The following is a 13,549-nucleotide window of genomic DNA, read 5'->3' on the forward strand; positions in this document are numbered from 1 at the left end:
GACCAATCTGATTGAAACTTCGCAGCATACTGAATCGGTAGTGCTGCTGCATGAAAACAAACCGCTTACAGTACTAGTCGCGCCACCTGTCGGCTTTTCTAAGGACTTATTGACCCACCCTCGTATGTTAACATGGCTAGCAAATTGAATATTACCACGTCATGTCAACATTCTCATATGTCTTCTCTCTGTCTCAGTCTCTTGCATACGTTTACGTGTATGTACTGTCATACTGACTATGTGCTGGTGTTTCTGGGGCCGTATCAGCCTCGCCGAGTCTTTATCTTCCTGAGCCTCCTGACTCTTTCGAGCATGCCAACGGTGAACTCGTTCATCTGTTAACACAGTCACTGCTGACCAGTTAATTACCACAACTCGGTCAGTGCTCAAGACACGCCTGGCGTCTAGCAATTAGCATGATAATTAAATGTGGTAATTAACTGGTCAGCAGTGAATGTATATGTATCTAATGGCCACACGCCAGGCGTGTTTTGAGGAGTGACTGTGTTAAATAGCAATGTTTAGCTGATGGTTCTTCTTCATTCACAATGTTTCTATTTTTTTATTGATAGTGTATCGTCGCTATAGTACTTGTTTTCCGAATAGACCAAATGTCGATTGTTCAGGAAACGAAAAACAAAGTTCCCTGTCTTATATTTAAATATCAGTTTATATATCAAGCACTCTGTCTCCTTTTTATGATTGCTGCATTATCCAAGAAGAGATTTGATGAATAATATCGTCACTGTTCTGGCAGAAAACACTAATTCGAAAAAATTACATATTGAGATAGTACCAAAATGTTCCTTGTTTCAAACATTACCGTCTGGAAACCTTCTTAATAAATAAACAGTCTTTATTTTAATATCATCCTTTTTACGATTACTTAATAAACTCACATGATAGACCATTATTTCAAACATTTTAACAACTTCAAAGTCAAATTACTCAAAACTAGTATTCTCCAGTTAGTGTGTTCTGCCAGAACAGAGACGATATATTAGTATAATTCATTAAACTAAGAGAAAATACGTTTTATTTACAAGTAAGCAATGTGGATATACGGATCATTCTCAGCGCTGGCTCCGAAAATTGGATATTCGGAACAAAACAAGGACATTCGGAATGTAAGACCGTAGCGTATCGTTGCATGGACCACGGTATACAGTGTGGTCAAAAAGTACAAACTTAAAAACTTAATATTTATTTACGTAATTTTTAATAAATTTACTGATAGGTACATGATTTTTTGTAAATAGGTGATCAAGTTGTATCAATGATCGTTTTTACCTAATTTCATAGGTAATTATAAAATATGCCATTCACCATTTTCTGTTTACAAAATTGGGAATCAACATAAAATTATATACCAAATTATAGTTATAAAAAAATCTGTATCCACAGATTTACGTAATAATAATGTAGGTAGTAAAATTTTCCTAATTTCTATATTAAAACGGTGGCAATGATATTTTTATTGGTCACAAATAATGCTTCATTATGGATTTTAATCGAACTTGATACAATTAAACTTATTACAAACCATATATTGCATATTAGGTATTATGTTTTATTGGCATGGAACAAAAAATAGGGGCATGTGTTATTTAATAACCATTGATTGCGAATATTCTATCCTGAGTATAATATTATTATATAAAAATATATGCACTCACGAAACCAGAATTAATCTTAATAGATCGTACATTTACTAAAATATCGATGGGATAGCCAATAGTATTATAATTATACTTAATGAAAATACAATCAAATGTACTATTCAATGGAAATCAACAAAAAAAAAAAAAGGTATAAACATACATCTTATTAATAAATGAGATTAAATATTCGCGTACATTTTAGCATGAATAGATAAAAAGTAAATTAAAAACAGAAAAAGTTTTGATTATAGACATTAATAATAATTATTTTTTAAGACAGTAGTTACCGAGTCACACTGTACAATTCGTATGACCGTTGGGATATTATCTCTGTTTCTCAGTACAAAATACAGTAATTTAGGTTAAAATCAGGGCTCGAAATGGAACGGAACGCACCGGAGCGCCGTTCCGGCTCGTGAAATTTGTTAAATTATCGCTCCGTCTGAAGAATAAAAAATCTGATACACTTATTTTTATAAAATACACATACAATTTGATGACTATGTAAATATCTTCAGAAAATTTGTCGAGCGCTCCGGTTCGTAAACTTTTCCATTTCGAGCGCTGGTTAAAATACTTACTTTCATAACTCTGCTGTAAGTTCAGAGCGAACTGGTAATGTACCAGACAAGATTGATAACTTTACATTTGATAAATTCACTATTTAAACGATAGAAACTTAAAATAACACAATAGTAGTCAAAATCGCGCGCTTTGAAAGACGAAAAACAGACATCAGTCACATATGAAGTGAGCGCCATTAGAAGTAGACAGCGCTATATGAAAGCGATATGCGAGAGTGAGACCGAGCTATTTTATTTGACATTCGGAAAATGAGCACAAAGCAATCGTTGCGAAACATGGCGTATTCGGAGTTTTTAAAAAAATATCTCTGTTTCTACATGAAAATATACAATTTTTATAAATTATTTCGGTGTAGTTAGAGAAAAGAAATATAACTGCATTAAAAAGTCGATTTTGACAAAAATGGATATTCGGAAAACAAGTACTATAGCGACGGTATGTTGCCTAAGGTAGTAGGTTACAATACTATATTCCGATTAAAATGACCCTCTCTATATCTCTTTATCTCTTGGTTGACGTACTAATTTCTTACTTAAAAGCCACTTAGTTGATTTTTTAACATTTTTACTTTGAAACACATTAGTCAGGAGTTGACAGTGATGATTCTAAGGAGGGATCAGAATTATTCCATCCTCTATATGACGCAGCAAATTTCTCAAATGCTTCAAAGTTGGCCTTGGTTGATATCAAGTCGGCGTGGCCAATCGGGCCCGTGTGTGGACGGACCCTGGCAAACAGCTCTGATCGGTCGAATCCTATCAATGGGCAGTCCCAGAGGACGTGTTCAGCGTCTTGATGGTCGTACCCGCATGTGCATTCCGGCCCATGTCCTATTAAACGAAAACCATGTAGCTTGGCTGCGAAGTCACCATGGCCGGTCAGGAACTGGCTTACCCAGTGTGTTGTCTCATCTGAAGCCTGCAGGACACATCTGGAACAAACAGGTACGTTTGTAGTCCCTTGGTGGATGCCGACCACCGTGACTAACTTAGACTAACGTGCAAACAGTATGTCTGTAATGTACATCTTCAGATCTCGGCGGAGGCGTCAGATGGACGCCCTCAATGGTGGTTTGATCCCTCCCAAGAGAAGGGTGATCGATCCTCGTACATGTACGTGTAGGTCGAGGGGCAGCACCCCTGCCAGAACAGGAAGCGCGTCTGATGATATCATCCTGTAGGCTTTTATCAAAGAGGTCAGCAAAAGTCGCTGTCCGCTAATTAAAGTAACTTTGGATAATGATTTTATTCTAGGGTGCCATAATTACGCTGAAGGCGTAACCGGCAATCCCCATAAATATTGCGCTATATGCGACCTTAAGAGCCCTAGCACTTAGTCCCCAATTTTCTCCCGCCATTCTAGCCATCTTCTGATAGGCTATGTTAGCCTTTGAAGCGGCCGTCTTAGCATGTTTGATAAGAGACAACTTATCATCAAGAATTACGCCAAGGTACTTAATTCTTTCCGAGAAACGTACCGTGGTTAGACCCTAGGGGCGGCAGGTTATATAAAAGTATGGTGAAGCAGGTAAGTATGGGGAAAAAGTATGGTGAGGCAGGCTGGCAATCAATTTGTGGCAAGATTTCCACATTAACATTCTATCATATGATTACGTTATAATGACCAAAGTAAATCTTCCGTGATGCCCTGCATTTTTTTTATCGGGTTGCTATTTCTCGTAAGTTGTCGGCTATTGTTGGCCTGCTTCATTCAGTTGTATGATAAAACCGATTCATTGCCCCTCTTTATTTTTAATACCTCTATGGTTAGACCCATACGAATTGTGGGTGCCTTTCTGCGAATATTAACCCTGGAGCTTCCTGTCAGAAGGAAAGCTTCAGTTGTACTAGGAGCGAATGCCAGTTTATTTAGTTTGCCCCATTCAAGTATTCTACTCAACGCATCCGTAGCTATCGACTCGTGTCCTCCCCTCTTCGATACTCCCACAAGAAGGAGAGCATCATCAGCGCAGGCCATAATCGTGCATCCAGGCGGATAGTGCTCAATGACTTCGGGCCTTCTCAGCATTATTTCGATAGTGTAAGAATTAGCAAATCATTTAAACTATCGCACAATAGTCGCATCTACAGACACCATATTCTACACGCGTGACATCGAAGTGCAATAATGCAGAGGCCAGCAGATTTCTCAATTGCAAACTTTGTCAGCAATGACTCGCAATTTACCGAATATTTATTAGCAGGTCATAGTTGATTGGTTGCTCAGTCTAAATACCTATTAGTATCAAATACTCCAAATATGACATTTGTGCTTATTTACGAAGCCATTTAAGGGGGGACATGCTCGTCGAAGGTCAAAATAGAGTTTTTATTGTATTTTCAAACCATGATCCTGGACACTCCTTAAACGTTGTAGATAATCTATTTATATAATTTTAAAGCCTTATTATCCTTTATAGTTATTTTAAACATTTGATGACGGCATAAAGTATTTTTGTTACATAAAATAGTATTCTTTTAAACCTCTCGCTCTAATGTTTTAGAATATAGTCATATTTCGGTACATAACTGGGCAGTGGTGTTAAGATTTTTTACATTTATTAATTTTTAAACGCATTTATAAAACCATTAGTATAATTTATTACGAGATAATTTTTGTAAAATATTCACGATAAAAAAATATTTTGATAATCTCTGTGATCCCAAATTTGACAAGAATTAGGCATTTTATTATTCAAAAAATCGGCAAGATTAACACATTTGAAGATGATTCTAAAGATAATTATTATAAGCTATGTCTTTGACCATTCAAGTGTGATAAACATCTTATGAATAATGATTGCTTTATAATAATTATTGACCTAAGAATAAGGTAGTGTTTTTTTGAAATACGCCATTTCTTTTGTCATTCCCTAGTGGTTAAGCTACAACATACGGCCGTAGCCATAAATTGACAAACTATAATTAAAGTAGGGAGTAAATACCTAACCGATTTTTTTTTAATTTTTTTTTAAACGGTACATGTTCAAACACGCGCGTCAATATCATTTTACTGTAATTGAAACGACGTGTAATTGATTGTTCTGGATTTTCATCGACACTTTCAGTCACAATATCGATATTTTCAGCAGTACCTTGACGTTTTTGAGAAGTTGGATTCTTAACATTACCATTTGACTCGAATTTTCTAATTGAATCACGAATAGTAAATTCTGTAGGTCGATTAATTTGCTGTTTCTAAGAAACTCATGACATGCCTACTCCTCCTACGGGACGTCATTAATTTTGGCATTATTGAATGATAGTTGAGCGTTTGTTTTCTGACGTCTAAATTGATTCTATTAAAAAACAAACACTTCAATTTTTGAGAAATATTTTTTTAGATTCTGGTATAATTTATTAATACTTGTATGTGTAGTTAAAACTTTTTTGATGCCTCCTTTTTTTGACGAAAACTCTCCGGCTCCCAAAAAAAGACTACCAAATTTTCTGACGTATCAGTTCAGCGTCACTTTTGTCAAAGAAAATCACCGCTGGTCAGTATCATAAGATTCAAGAAGTGTCTGTGATCTTAATCGATGAATTGATGATCGATTAAAAATAAAACATGTTGCATATTTTGCAATACATAATCAAAATTATTATAGCTATAGGTATACTAGTATGCGCCTATTCATAGTATATTAGCAAATTATATAACAATAATTAAAAGACTCTACGCCAATGTGTAAAACCTATTCGTTTGCGTATAGCTCCAATTCTGTTATATCATAATATTTACAACTTCTTCTATAGTTTTTCATAGTTGTAAAAATAAAATATTCTCATTGGTTGTGGAACTACTGTTTTGAATAAGTTATGTCTGGTCTTAAGAAAAAATCGTGCGTGAGTGTATAATCAATGCGCCACCTTAGTGGCGAGCACATACTATGATTTAATTATGGTTTTTATATGAAAATACCTCAATTATTGAGTTAATAATTAATAACAATACTTTTCGTTGTTATATGCTACTTACGACACCCTTAATATACTAAGTTTAAGACTAACTGGCCGTTGAGTCTATTCACGCTCTTTCTACGAGGGCTAGTCTGAGCTGTAAATTACTTACAAAATGAAGATATGGATAAGTTACGCAGGGTGTGGGCGTAATTTGGGCTATATAAATATTAATTTGATAAAACCATTAAACCCTCAAATGGAAGTATCAATATTTCATATAAGGCATGAAAGTTTCGCTAGGGCGTTGATGCAACAACCGCTGTGAAACTGTGACGAAAATATGCCAATTTGGATAATTAAATAATCTAGTTGGCAGAAAAAATCCTAGATTTTCTTATAAACAACACAAATGTCGAGAAACTGGGATTTATACAAAAAAATAAGTCATTATTTTGAACATTGTTTTGCAAGAATAAAATAATATACCTACTGAAGAAGAATTAATTGTTTCGCAAGTCATACAACCAAAATAAATTCAGGTACGAAATTTGGTCTGCGCTTAAACATTAAAAGGAGTTTTATTTACCATTAAAACTCAATTTATTTGTATGATAAAATATTTTCAAGCTTGACAGCATATTGGTGTAACATTCTAACTTTTTGTGAAAATTTATAAGATGTTTGCGGTGTCGAAGAATGCTAGGTTTAACGCCATACGCCAGATACGTATTTTGCAAGCTAGGTGCTAGCTATGGCAAGAAAATACTGGTTCAGATATTAGAAGCATGAGTTAGCATTTTCGGTCCTGAAAGTATAGACTGGAGACTTTCTCAGTTTCGTTGTGCATCCCGGTCTAGCATTTTTTGATTGTTTCATTTATTTAAAAGTTACAACTGTACTAAAAACATAGTTAACCTTAAATTTTTCTTGTTAATTCTGTTGATTACAGGATTATTGATAAGGAATTTATTACATTAGTTTTTATCAATACATATATATATATATATATATGTATAATATATAATATTATGTAGGAATGACATCGATACCAATAATAAACTACTCATTGCTGTATTTTATATCCGCTATCAAATAACGGATGTAGCTACCAAAGAAGATTTTTTTTATCTCAGTGGACACATTGTATATAAAATATATAAATTGTTTTATGAACATAATAAATAATAATATTTTTGTCGTCATATAATATTATCACTTGCACTCAGTATTATATGACAGATATGGTAAAAATGCTATGTGGCAAAGTGAAAATATATTTTATATTAATTTAAAAAAATCTCAGTAGCTAGTACCTACTTCAAAAGAAGTCATTGTTATACAAAATATGTTGAACAATAATTAATTATTTCGTCACTAATAAATATCTTATACTCAAATCATACAACCAAAAATTAATCAGTTACAAGAGATCAGCATGTTGATTTTCAAGGATTTTTTTGTAATTTTATGAGAAATGCTAAGCTGTTTGCTTTTTCGAAAGATGCCTATTTTGCCTATTAAGTCTATTAAAAATGCTAGATCTGGAATGAAAACTAAGTTGACAACGCTGCTTGCACTGCCAATAATAACTATTAGAGATCATTAATAATACATTATTAGTAGGTATCGGCAGGGCTCGAAATGGAACGGAACGCACCGGAGCGCCGTTCCGGCTCGTGAAATTTGTAAAATTATCGCTCCGTCTCGTGGAAAAAATATGTTGACCGTCTGAGCTAGATAGGGCATAGTATAGAAAATCTGACACACTTATTTTCATAAAATACACACACGATTTGATGACTATGTATTATCTTCAGAAAATTTATCGAGCGCTCCGGTTCGTAAACTTTTCCATTTCGAGCGCTGGGTATCGGATAACTACGAGTAAGTCGTTACTAATGTATTTGTTTATAACCCATGTGCATATAGTTTCAATTTTTTTTATTCATACAAAAAAAGACACTTTATTTATACAAATTTAACTCGTTTGGACCATTCAGATGATTTGTATTAAATTGTGCATACTAGAAATCATAATGGTGAATGTCTCAATTTTTCAAGAATTTTCTAGATTCCCAATAAATCAATAAAAGCTATTTCGAATTCTTGAGGGAAATTCGAGGAGAATTCACGTATCTTGAGAAATGAAAAATAGACGAGAAATCACAAGATCCTTGTAAGTAAGCCTGTTAAATAACTTCTTTCGGAGGCGACCACGACCCTTGCTGGATCGCGGAGCCAATGAAAAAATATGATCAAACCTATATTAACAAATTGACTACCTAATTTTATTGTTAACTTATTCTTAATTATTTTGTTTCAGATGTCTGACGAGAATCAAGTTAGCAGCACGACATCGGTAGAAACGCCGTAAGTATTTTTTTATTCTTACAACATTAAAGGTTCATTACATATTAAAATTTGAATCCTGCATAGGTATTATTACAAATACCCTTTTTTTGGTTAGAAATTAGTACGCGTTAAATTGTTAAATAATAAAACGCACTTACAAGGAGTTCAGAAGAACTGGGCTGATAAATTATCGCAGTAAAGATATCTGACATAAAGCCCAAATGAGATCCATATCCTAACCAGCTAGTGTGTTAATGGCGTATTTCACCAATGATACATCATGACATCTAGTTTATTTAGTTTCAAATTCTCATATAATTGTCATGCCGCCATTTACCGCATGTTACAGATTCATAAGCTTATTAAAAAAATATGTTGTTACTCTAAATAATAATCACTTCTATATGTAAGTAGGTATATTAAAACAATAATTTTATTGTATACTGGCCACTTCATTTCACCCCAAATAACGTTAAATAAGTCACCTTTAGAGATTTATATAATTCGAGTTCACAGCTTAGTTAATGAGTAATTTTCCTGAATACAAAAAAAACAACCTTTATGGCAATTTTTATCACTCAACCATTTATGTTGAATGACAGTTAAGTGGAACCATATTTCAACAAAGTTGATTTGAACGCGGTTGAGGTTCTTTCTAATTTAAGTCGTTCAAGATTCGATATTTGAATCAACTGGTTGCCTAGACAAGTAATCAAGTAACAACTTGCTTCGGTACGTCAAACTTGTCTCGATTTGCACGTATTGTTTGACATTGTTTTAGTTTATAAACGACGTTTTTCGTGGTATTAAAGCAGTAGGTACTTTCTTTTGTTCGTCAATTAAAATATCAGAAATTACAGAAACTTATGAACAAAAACAAAAACGCTTGACGCCATTAAACTTAAACTGATAAATGAGAACATCCCGATTCGCGAAAACATTCGACTTCATGCTCAACATTTAACATTCAACATACAGATGAACGACAAAAATCGCCAGGTGAGAAGTGTCAAATCGTAGATAAGTTTAGTTTTCTTATGGATCGCTTTTTTAATAAGTATGTCATTATATTGCTATAGGGAGGTCAAGTTAAGCTTAGCCGCGTACAAGCTAACATTGGTTCGAGTTCAACGGTCGGAGTCCAGAAACAGGAGAAACCCCGCCAAGGATAAATGGGTTGTCATAAAAAATATCAGAATCCACCGCCGGACCGATGAAAATATTGTGAGTGCCTATTTAATATAATATTATTGTTACTCAACCTAATATTTTAATATACTCATAGTTCCAAGTTTACTTGGGCGATTATACCTACATATGTATTTAAAACTGATAAATCACATGGAAATAGTGATTTTGAAATTATTTATATACGACGTGTATTCTTTTCATCTAGTGTCTAGCGGGTCCAGTGATTCCCAACCTTTTTTATATGGCAGAACCCTTGGGACATTTTTTTAAATCTCGCGAAACCCCTGATCGGTTGACCCACATTAAGGTCCAAGGTGCTAAATCAAAAAATGGCCGTGTTAGGTAGGTAGGCAGTGACATACATAAGCAGTCCCCGACTCAAAATGCCACCCTTACTAAAGTGTTTTATAAATTCATTACTTACTGCAATCGCTATATTATTATCTTAAATTATGGGCATAAAGAAAATTATGAAAAATTACAGGATATTAGCTTAATATCAATGTAATCTATCATCAAACGTTGTTTTGTTCCTATTCCCCCTTAATTTGTCGCACTCGTGGAATTTCTTGTCCCGAGCGACGCACAACCTTCCTATCACCACGGTATGTCACTGCCGGTAGTGTTATTAAACAATAACTGATATGTATTAAAACTATTATATTAATAACAGTTTTTAATAAATCTGAAATCTTCAATTTTGTTCCTTCATACGATGCTATAGAAATTCTATTTCCAAGTAAAATTTACTTAGCTCAATAATAACTACGATTCAATATCGAAACCTAGATAAGCTCAACTTTGTAAATAGGCACTATATTGCATAATTATTATTAATGTAGGTCACACTAAACTTTAATTTTACTTTAAAAAAACGTCCTCAAGATGTATGTACCTACATTTCGGGTGAGCTTTTACCCAAATCTCGTTGAGCCCTTGACAAGTCTCACGGAGCCTCATGGTTCCGCGGAACCCAGTTGGGAATCACTGGTCTTACCACATCTATAAAAAATATCATACTACCAAATTACTCCACTTACACTCCCTCTTCAACCTTATTCACCCACCCTATTCAACTGTATGTTTTTCTAATTCATCGGCTTTATTTTCCATTAATTTTATAACTGTCTTATTATATGACACACCACACACAGCGCTCCAAATGGAAAAATTTACGAACCGGAGCGCTCGACAGTTTTCTGAAGATTTTTACATAGTAAATTTATCAAAGTTTATGTGTTTTTTTTCATAAAAATATGTGTGTTCGATTTTCTATTATATGGCCTATCCAGCTCAGACGGTCAAATTATTTATTCCACGAGACGGAGCGATAATTTTACCGATTTCACGAACAGGTACGGCGCTCCGGTACGTTCCGGTCCAGTTTGAGCCCTGACCACACATCATTTTAACATAATATACACATTAGGTACCCAAGATTTTTCTTTAACAAATATTTTTTTATTAACAGATTTCCTGTGATTGAGCTGAATCACTAAATATCATCGAAACCGCAGAATTTTAAACTCATACTTCGTAAAGTTCATAATATTGTGTAGGTAGGTATATAAAAAATCAGCGTGTGTACTTATGTACGCGCGTTAGAAGTTATATTTCTTTGGCGTAACAAAACAAAAGCAAAACTTGTGATAACCTAGATTCTTCGACTAGCTATAGTGAAGTGATTGTAGTGACAAGTAGTTGCAGGTTCACAAAATAAATAAAAGTGTTTCTTTGGTTCATCGAACTATCCAAATTATTTGTTTTTCTTATTGGTAAGAAGTTGAAATGGAGTACCGCTGGTTTAAAATTATCTTGTTGCTTCATTCCGTATTTATTAATATTATTTACTACTGCTATTTTAATTATCTTATTACATTACACCCCAGAATAAGGGCCGCTTATTGGAGCTCCGCTGGTTTAAAATTATTTTATTGCTTCATTCCGTAATTATTAACAATATTTAATATTACTATTTTAATTATTTTGTCAAATTACACACTCGGAAAAATTGCCGTTTATTGGAGCGCCGCTGGTTTAAAATTATTTTATTGTTTCATTCCGTAATTATTAATTAGGAGAGTTGACAGAAACAAATTTGAATCCGCCTAACACAACGAGACCCGAATGCAATATAAATTATAAACATTATGTGTTACATCGCGGCCGGTCACACGTTCATAGAAGTATAACATCAATAAAATTTTAATATGTTTGAAAAAAAAGAGACATGTATACACATAAGTAAAATATGTGTTAGCAGTTTACAGATCACCATCTATACTATAATAATTATATATTATTTGAAGAATATATTTGGATGTTTATATGTACCGTCGCGTCGGTTTTTCTTTGTACAAATCCACACGCGCAGTCGGCTTTCGACACAATTTGGACAGTAGACGAAAGCCGACGAGCCGGAGTACGTGGCCGGGGTCTCGAATTTCAGATTTAAAACCTGTTGCACCCCGGGGACATTTTTACGATTTTTGCGGAAAATGCGGCCGCGTACTGGTCTTGAAACGCGGAATTTAATGCTGCAACCCCCATTTTTGTTGACAATATCGCTAAAATGTGTACATTAAAAAAATACTGACGCTTATTTCAGCTCGATCGGAGGTCAAATGGCAAAGTTAGATGCAAATAATTGTGTTATTAGAATCGCTAATCGGCAGGGAGCCAACCGAGCCGGCGCGACGCGGGCGACCCAGTGCTGCCACATTAGATCGGAATGTTTCACGAACGAACAATTGTATGTATAAAAATAAACCCGTCTCATCAATTAACTCCAAACTACTGAGAGTGTAGAGTGTACCAGTGGCGAAGGGTGACTTTTGGAAAGAGGTAGGCTGTGGAGATATGATAAAAAGAGCACACTTGTCAGGTATACTTACGAGAATAGTACGATATTTACTACTAATGAATAGGCACACACTAATAAATGATAACGACACACTAATTCAATGAAACTTCAAAAACTCATTGATGACATAAAAATGAGCGATGTGTTTAAATTACGTATTTTTCAAAACATGTATACCCATCAAAAATCATTAGATAAAATTTATTTTTATTTTTAAAAACAATCTATACTTACTTATTTATTAATATTCGATTAAACGCCGTTGAAATTATTTTTTTAATTATCTAATTATTAATGATTTTGGACAAAGTGCGCAGTCATGACAACAATATTATGCGCGAATGTTTTAGGCTCTGCGAAAGGAGCTTGCCTCATTTCGTACAAATCAGCAGACTTGCTGAGGTTACGAGACGTAAAGTCCATACAAAAAAAATCAGAATTATTCCAAACATAATCGGAAATTTATTTACGTCGAGAAGTCGCGGCATTTATTATTTAATTTACGGCGCGGCGCGTTGTGGTTTTTTTAATACCTTTGCAGTTGTTTTGTAAACTGTGTAATACTGTAATACATTCCTACATATGCGATCTCGTTGGCAAAATAAATTATTTTTATATAACATAAAATAATGAAGTGATTAAGTATATAAATATGTCAATATGCAATTAAAAAATATTTTTCTTAAGAAGGTAGGCTTTAAATAATCGTCTAGTATGGAGTCTTCGCCACTGGAGTGTACTGTATATGAATTCTGCGTTTTTTTTTAAAATATACCTTATTTGCAATATGTTAAAAATATCGTTCAGTTTATAATCGCAAATATGTATTGTCTTTCACTTTGTAGAAAATATTTTAAACATTGGTTATCAGTGTTATAACATGATATTTTTTCATGACATATATTAACAGGGAACTCAGAAGATTGAATAAATCGTGTATAATATTTTCTTATTTATGTCCGTACCGTCGTTTTTCATATTTGTATACGAAAAAT

Source organism: Rhyacophila brunnea, unplaced genomic scaffold (genome assembly GCF_057557595.1).
Source record: "Rhyacophila brunnea isolate RB1 unplaced genomic scaffold, BYU_Rbru_1.0 scaffold_1, whole genome shotgun sequence".
NCBI classification, from domain to species: domain Eukaryota; kingdom Metazoa; phylum Arthropoda; class Insecta; order Trichoptera; family Rhyacophilidae; genus Rhyacophila; species Rhyacophila brunnea.